The following is a 7233-nucleotide window of genomic DNA, read 5'->3' as shown; positions in this document are numbered from 1 at the left end:
TACACCCATCCAGGGATGAATTGGTCCCAGCCGTTCTAACCAGGACAACTGCTTTCACAGGCAGCAGTGCAAAGTCTGGAGTGTGGGGAGGGAGCAGTTGAGCTTTTGGGGATGGTGTGAAGCCCTCATTTCTGTAATGAGCCTGATTCTCTTGCCCTCCATCTGTCTGCCACCACAGACAACTGCTTAGGCTGCTTAACGCTGGCCCTGCAGAGAGCCTGTGTGGAATGGAAAAAGAACAGACAGCAAAGAAGATTGCCTTGCCTTGCCTTGCCATGCCTTGCCCCTGCCCTACCCCTTTAGGGGTCAGGAAAGGTAGGGATAAAGCGAGAATTGCTTACAAATCAAGCTAAGTTAGACCTTGCAAAGCAGGCTAAAACAAAGAGCAGAAGATCCTTCAGCTATTTGAAAAGGAAAAAAAAAAGAAGAAGAAGTAGTAGGGCCACTTCTGGCAATAAGAGTGCAGTTGAGATCAAGGAGTCTATAGCTTGAGTCAAAACCAAAGAGAACTCTGTGCCCAAGTTATTGATAAAGACAGAAATGTCGTCCTTGGGGAAAGAAACACGCTGACTACCATGAATAAGCAGCTCAAGCTGCTTAGTGCACTCACAGTGCTGGGCCTGGGTGCTCTCTGGCCCTGGGAGCGCTGGCACGTGGAAACACAGGCTTATAGCAGAGGGCTTTTTTCAACTCTGCCCACAGTGGTGACTCCATGCAGCCTGGAAAAGTGAAAATTCAGCAGTTAGGATTAAGGAAGGGTGAGAAATAAGTTTGTCAGGCCTTTAAGTGTGACCTCTGTAGTGTTTGTAGCACTTCAGAGGAGATCTTGAAGGAAAGTATAATTATTACCAAGCAGTTAGGGGAAAAGGGAGTCAGGCAATATGGGGTTATCAATGCTGGATCATACCAGACTAACCCAATAGCTTTCTTTCAGATGATTGTTTTCATGGAAGGCAAAAGAAATTTCAAAGGCCTCATCTCTGTATTTCAGTAAAGCACTTGATACAGTGCCACACAAGAAACAATTAGTTAAACTGGAGCAGATAAGAAAGGCAGAGGAGTTGTGAGGGGCAGGGAGGGAGAAGTTAATCTGGGAAGACAGCAGCAGCAAGATCACCTATCAAAGTCTAGCAAAAGGTTACTTGTTACGCTCCCTGTGCTCGCCCATGGGATTAGCCTTTGCTAATATTAACCTCAGACCCTATAGCTATAGATAGTGAGGAAGTATCCTGATAATTCAACACTAGAAGGCATTGCTAGTGCAGGGAAGGACCAGGATATCATAGAGAAAGCCTTATTTGACCTTGGCAGGAGTACCAGAAACAGAATGAATTTCAGTAGTGCAACAGACAAGGTCATATGCTTGACAACTAATAATAGAAATCTTCTGTAAGCTGGGAACTCTGTGAGATCTGGCAGAGAGCACAGCAAGCAGGACTAGAGGCAGTCCTTGTCTTCTGGGAACTGTTGGGCCAATTTTGCCAAGGCTCAGTGAGGATCCTCAGTGTAAGCTGTATTGCTCCCTGCTGCCCACATAAAATTCAGGGAACCTTTGTCATCTGCCAAGATGTGTCCTGAGATTCTTGCCAAAAGGCAGCTGGGTAGACTCATTAGGTAAACATATCCTGGGAAAGCTCAGGAAAAAGATGCTGGGATGGTGGCATGGTGGTGAGTGAAAGTGTGATCCAGTTGTGGACAAAGAAATGCTGTTCTAGAAAGTACTTAGGGATGTTTTCCCAGTAGGGAAATGCATTGGCACTCCTACCCAAAGCCCTTTGAAACGTCCCCTCTAGTTTGTGTTACAGCTTTGGTTGAAGGAATACAGGCTGACACAGGAACAGACAGGATGAAAAGATGATGAGAGGAAAGGGAAGTCTGACTTTGTGAGAGGAACCTGGGAGCACCCAGCTTGCTTAACCACATGCAACCAAGCCAAAGTGGATAGGTTTGCTGTAATAAATGCATCTTGGAGGAAACATTTAGACTAAAGCACATGGTTGTATGGAGATAGTGTAGTACCGGTAGGCAATGAAAATATTTAGAGTGGAAAATTAGAAGGGGGTTTCTATCTGTTAGGGTAACGCATCTTTACCCAGAATCTGAGGTAAAAAGACAAATGGGTTTAAGCTGGAGCTTGAGAATTCTGTAAGAAGGAAGTGGTGCCTTGATTAAAAAGAGCTGAGACCCGGTTAGTCTGCTATCCCTTCTCCATCACCAGGGAACGGGTGAAGTCCCTGGTCTCACCATAATCATGCACAATAATCAGCAATGGACAAGGTGCAGGATGGTCACTCAGGGAACTCCCTGAGCGCAGCACTCCCTTTAGGCACAAGGATGGGCCTTCTTACCATGTAGTTCACACACTCCACGATTTTAGTCATGATTGAATAAAAATATGTTTGTTAATGCAGCTGAAAGCCCCAGCACAGCAGCTGGAAGGCCAGAACGTAGGGCTGATCTAAACCCTTCTCTCAGCCTTTGGCAGTGTGGTGGTTTCTCTTGATTGATTTAGGTATTGCAAATTAAAGAATTGCGAGTAGAGAAACCCCTGCTTATGACAACAAGCCCTTGGAAACCAGATGGGGATGTGGGGGCTGGTGTGTTTTGTGGCAGCTGAGAAGCGACAGTTGAGCAGAGCAGAGAAGGGAGAATCTGAAAAGCAGCTGGTCAGAGACACTCACTGAAAAGGGAATGATCAGTCACAAGAGGATGAAAATAAGGGGGAGAGAGAAATAATAATTGGGGAATCAAAAACATGTATATCCAGTGGGAGAGAGGTGAAAAACAACCATATGAGGCCCTGAGTGGATGAAAAAAGTGGAGAATGTTAGAAGGGGACCATCCTCTTAAATAAAGGGCTAGATTTTCTCTTGCTAAGAATTGCTTAAATCTGGAGGCTCTTGTATAGAATGCAGTGAATTTATACTACTATAAAGGTGGCTATGAGTGGGATCAGAACCAGTTATCCATAATCTGGCTTCCTCAAAATTACTAGTTAGGGGTTTGCCCTAGTATTTCCATATGACTCCACCTTTAAAGTAGGAACAATGTTCACACAGCCTAGTGAGTGGGCTGTGAGACATTGTTTGGTGGGCAGGAGTGGGGAAAGGTAATACTTATTATTTTATGGCAAAATCATGTCGTATCTACAAGACAGAGCACAGATACTCATGGATGAGAAGAACACTTCTAAAAGCAGGAGGAAAAACTGTAAACAGTGTGACAATAGGCTACAGTGTTGTTCCAGAGGCAAGGAAATGCTTTGTAGGCAAAAGACTTAGTGAACTCAATCTACTTTTTTTACCTAAAAGAAGACTGAGAGATGATTGGATTAGAGCATAAAATGCCTTCACGGGGAGAGGTGCTGGTTACTGAAGGTTTATTTTTTTAATCTAGGGAAGAGAAGCATAACAAAAAATGTGATGGAAACCAAATAAATTCAAATTAGTTAGTAAGCATGAATGCTAACAGTGAGCATGAATAGTTACTGTAGTAAGGTATGAAGGGAAACAGGATTTTTCCCTTTCTTGAATGTTTTTTAAATCAAAGGTAGATGCCTTTCTGGAAGATTCGACTTAGCTGCATGTAAACACTCACTGTTGGTCTTTCTACAGGATAACTTCTTTAATTTCTGTTTCATAAGCTAAACAGATTGAGCTCTTTAAGCCTTTCACAGGAAGGCATTTTCTGCCACCCTCAAATAATGTTTGTGGTTCTTTTCCACACGATTTCCAAGTAGCGTGCAATACGCGGAAGGTCAGACTGGATGATCTAAAGTCCCTTCTGGCCTTTATATTCTCTGAATCTCTGCCTCTGTGAATTCATTAATGTTTGCAAGCTCCCAGAGAGCTGCCAAAGGCAAGCACTATAGAAATGCAAAGCATTGTTGTTTCTCTGCATATTTCCCCTGAGCTTTATGCAGAGTTGGTTGAATATCGCAGGGTCTGGTCTGTGCGTGTTGCCTCAAATGAAATACCTGCGTTCCGCGCTCCTTCGGCGCCCTTTGCGGCTTGATTTTCTGCGGCTGTTGTAACAAAACAAGTTTATTCCCGAGTTAGGACACAGAAAAGGCAAATGTGAAGGGGCAAATCTCTGCTTGGAGCCCCGAGCAAAGAGTGGCACGTTGTTGTCCTGGCCCAGCAGCTCCATGCAAGGCAGAGTTATTCTTAGCATCACGCTTTGCTTTCTCCTTGGCTCCAGGTGCCCTGCACATGGCGTCTGCCTGGCTGCAGCACAGCATAACAGTGGGAAGGAGAGATCTGACCCCTGTTGTTTGCTTTTTCCCCCATCCTCTACGGGGAGAAAAGCTGTGGGTATGCTGCCTTGTCCCCAGATTTCCAGGGCTCCTACAGATGGGAAGAGCTCTCCGAAATGACACAGGAAATCTTTATTTGCTTGCACTTCATTCTGTAACCGTCCTCATTGGGGAATGCTTATTCTTTTGTTTGTATTGTTCTTGGAGGGAGGGCTTTTTGGTCCTCAGAAATCCCATGCTAGGACTTGCACTTATCTGATCAGAGGATAGAAGCTGACCCTCTGACCTGTGCTTCCAGTCAATACTGGCAAACGCTCTTCAAGCCAGCGCAGCAGTCTGCTGATGAACAAGATACTGAAGAGGAATTCTATTTTATACATTTTATATGTTATATATACATATTTACATGGTTATATATGGTGTTATATGTGTGCATGAGTAGATAGGTAGGCAGGACAAATACATTTGCCAATATAAAATAATAATCAAATTATAATAATCAAATTGCAGAAAATTACAGCCTGCTCCCAGATAGTTCATGAACTGAAAAAGCCTGGAGTCATCAAATGAGTGTGTTGGCTTTGCTTTTTTTCTGCTCTGTGTTTCTGGTATTATATGAACTGCTTAGCAGTATCTGTGTGCACTCCTCTACCTACATGGCAAAATTAGACTAAACTATGTGTCATAGACACCATACTATTAAACAATAATGGTGACTGTCTTGCAGCACACACCTTTTTAGCAGCACAGATGCTTCAGCTCTTATCGGATTAAGAGTATCTGGGTTCTGTTCCCAGTTTCTCTCTGAAGATCAGCCTGAGACTAACAGGGTGACTTGAGTATAGCAGTGTGAGTACGGTGGCACAAGGGTTTGCTTGTGGTGGGGCTTAACATCTTTTGTGGTTCCACATGCGTCAGGATGAGCTTTTTCTCACAGGATGAGAATGTGATGAATTGTGTATGCTTAGCACTGAAAGTGGCAAAGTGGGGAATTTAAACTTCTTAGCTGTGTGTGATAGACCAAGCCAGTGAACAGCTGGTGGAGAGACTCTTTTAGCTCCAGGGGTGACAGCTTGTGTACTTGGGGTGCAATAGGATTAGACTGCAATTTCCATCCATTTCAAAATAACCTTGCTCAAGAGGGTCAGGAATCTGGAGATGTAGGAAGCCATAGCTCACTATTTGTTACATTATGTTCTAATTAAAAAAAAAAGGCTTTTGGAATCAAATTTGACCTGAATATAACTCCGTTGGCTTCTGCGTTCTTACACTAGGGATTAATTTGGCCCTTTCTACTTTTATGTAATGAGCTGATTGCCACAGTATCTTATCCTTGTTACACAATCACCCTTGTCTGGCTGTGTCCCTGGAGCACGGGGTGTGTGTGTTTCTAGATCTGGGGTCTCACCTTGACTGTGTGTCTAGTCCTAGAGCCTCACCCTGAGTTACACTGATATACTGTATGTGTGTGTGTGTGCATGTTCATTCCAAGTTCCAACAGTGTGTACAAACCAGCGTATATATATGGGAATTGAGGGGCTTTCTTGTTTGGCTGGCTGTATCCCTGTGGTGTTTGCTTTTGCAGGGGGCAAGGAGAGAGGGAATTTTATTATCAGAGATCTCATTTAAACAAGAAGGAGCATAGGAAAATACATTCTTTATTATTATTCTGTAACAACAAGCCAGAAATATAATATACCTTTAAAAATTTTCTGTCTCATGCCAAAGAAACCTCCATTCAATCATTTTAGAAAATCTTGTCGCTCTCCCTCAAACGGTAACAAAAAAGAAAAAGGAATTACAAGTGCCATCTGTTCCCTGCAAGAAATGTGCCTGTGCCACAGGTGGGTGTGTGGGGAAGGGGAGTAGAGGGGAGCAGAAGGGATGTTTCTGGTGGCCCTGCCAGCCCCTAGATCGCCCTGGCGTGTGTTGGACCTGCCTGCCCCAGAATACCATTTCCTGAGTGCAGGCACCTGCATGGAGCATTGGTGCACCTGTCTGCACCAAAGGGTGTGTTCAGGGGGGTTTCCCCCGTGTCTAGCCATGCCTGCAGGGATAACAGGAGCCCCTGTCTCCACACACCAAAGGAACCCATTGGCTGAGCATGCAAGGAGCACTGGGTGTCATTCTGTATCCAGCATCCCACAGGAGAACTTTGTTTCGGACTGCGCTACCGTGTTCCCTGGTGTGCCTGTGGACAGGGCAGCAGCTCAGTCACACCAGGGCAGCCTGTTTTCCAGGTATGCTAGGGAAGGGAGGAAGAGCCTGTTTGCAAACAGTGGCGAGAAGAGGGCATTTCCCAGTGAACCCAGTTACTCAGCTCTGCGTGTGAGAGGTCCTCATCCTTCCCAGCACAGTATTTGCTTTCCAGTGGGACTCCCCATAGCAGCCAGCCTCCATATTTCTCAGCAGCACTCAGTTCTCTCCTTTCCTGGGTGGGTTTCTAAACATAGCAGTCCCTTGTCTAGGGTTGAGATAAATCCAGACTTTCTGCTGTATAAATTAAAACAAAAAAGGAAAGGATGGGCAAGGTCATCATCAGCCCCACAACACAAGATATAGAAAATATTATTAGCAACAAAGAAAAATTGGTCAGGGCTGGAGGAAGTCACAGGGAAGGTGCAGGGAAAGGAGGGTTTCATCCCCTCAACCCCTGCAGTGTGCCCTGCCTTTCTCCCATTCATTTTACCTCTGGTCTATTCCCTTTAAAACAGTCTCTCACTCTCTTGCTCACTCACACACATACATACACACACACACACATATATAGATCCCATTTGTTTTGTGCAATATTTCACCATTATTTGATGCAAGTAAAATATAGATCTATAAATATACCACTCTGACTCAAGTCCCATTTCAAGTATGATTGTGGAGTCCAGTATGGTAAAGGGAGAAGTTCCCCTGAGAGGGAGGTTGGGGAGAGGTTTGGATCCAGCAGGCAGAGTCTAGTCCTGGCTTGCTGGGAATGTGGAGCA

At 44.6% G+C, this 7233-nt stretch overlaps 1 protein-coding gene across 1 annotated transcript in view; it reads left to right on the top strand.

Moving 5' to 3' along the window:
• CACNA2D4 (calcium voltage-gated channel auxiliary subunit alpha2delta 4) overlaps nt 1-7233 on the top strand; it is a 127701-nt gene that overhangs the window by 69452 nt on the left and 51016 nt on the right. The window lies entirely within an intron of this gene.

Source organism: Neopelma chrysocephalum, unplaced genomic scaffold (genome assembly GCF_003984885.1).
Source record: "Neopelma chrysocephalum unplaced genomic scaffold, ASM398488v2 Primary Assembly neopelma1_59, whole genome shotgun sequence".
Classification (NCBI taxonomy): Eukaryota; Metazoa; Chordata; class Aves; order Passeriformes; family Pipridae; genus Neopelma; species Neopelma chrysocephalum.
Note: the sequence above shows the minus strand (reverse complement) of the source record. Positions and strands in the feature narration are given on the sequence as shown.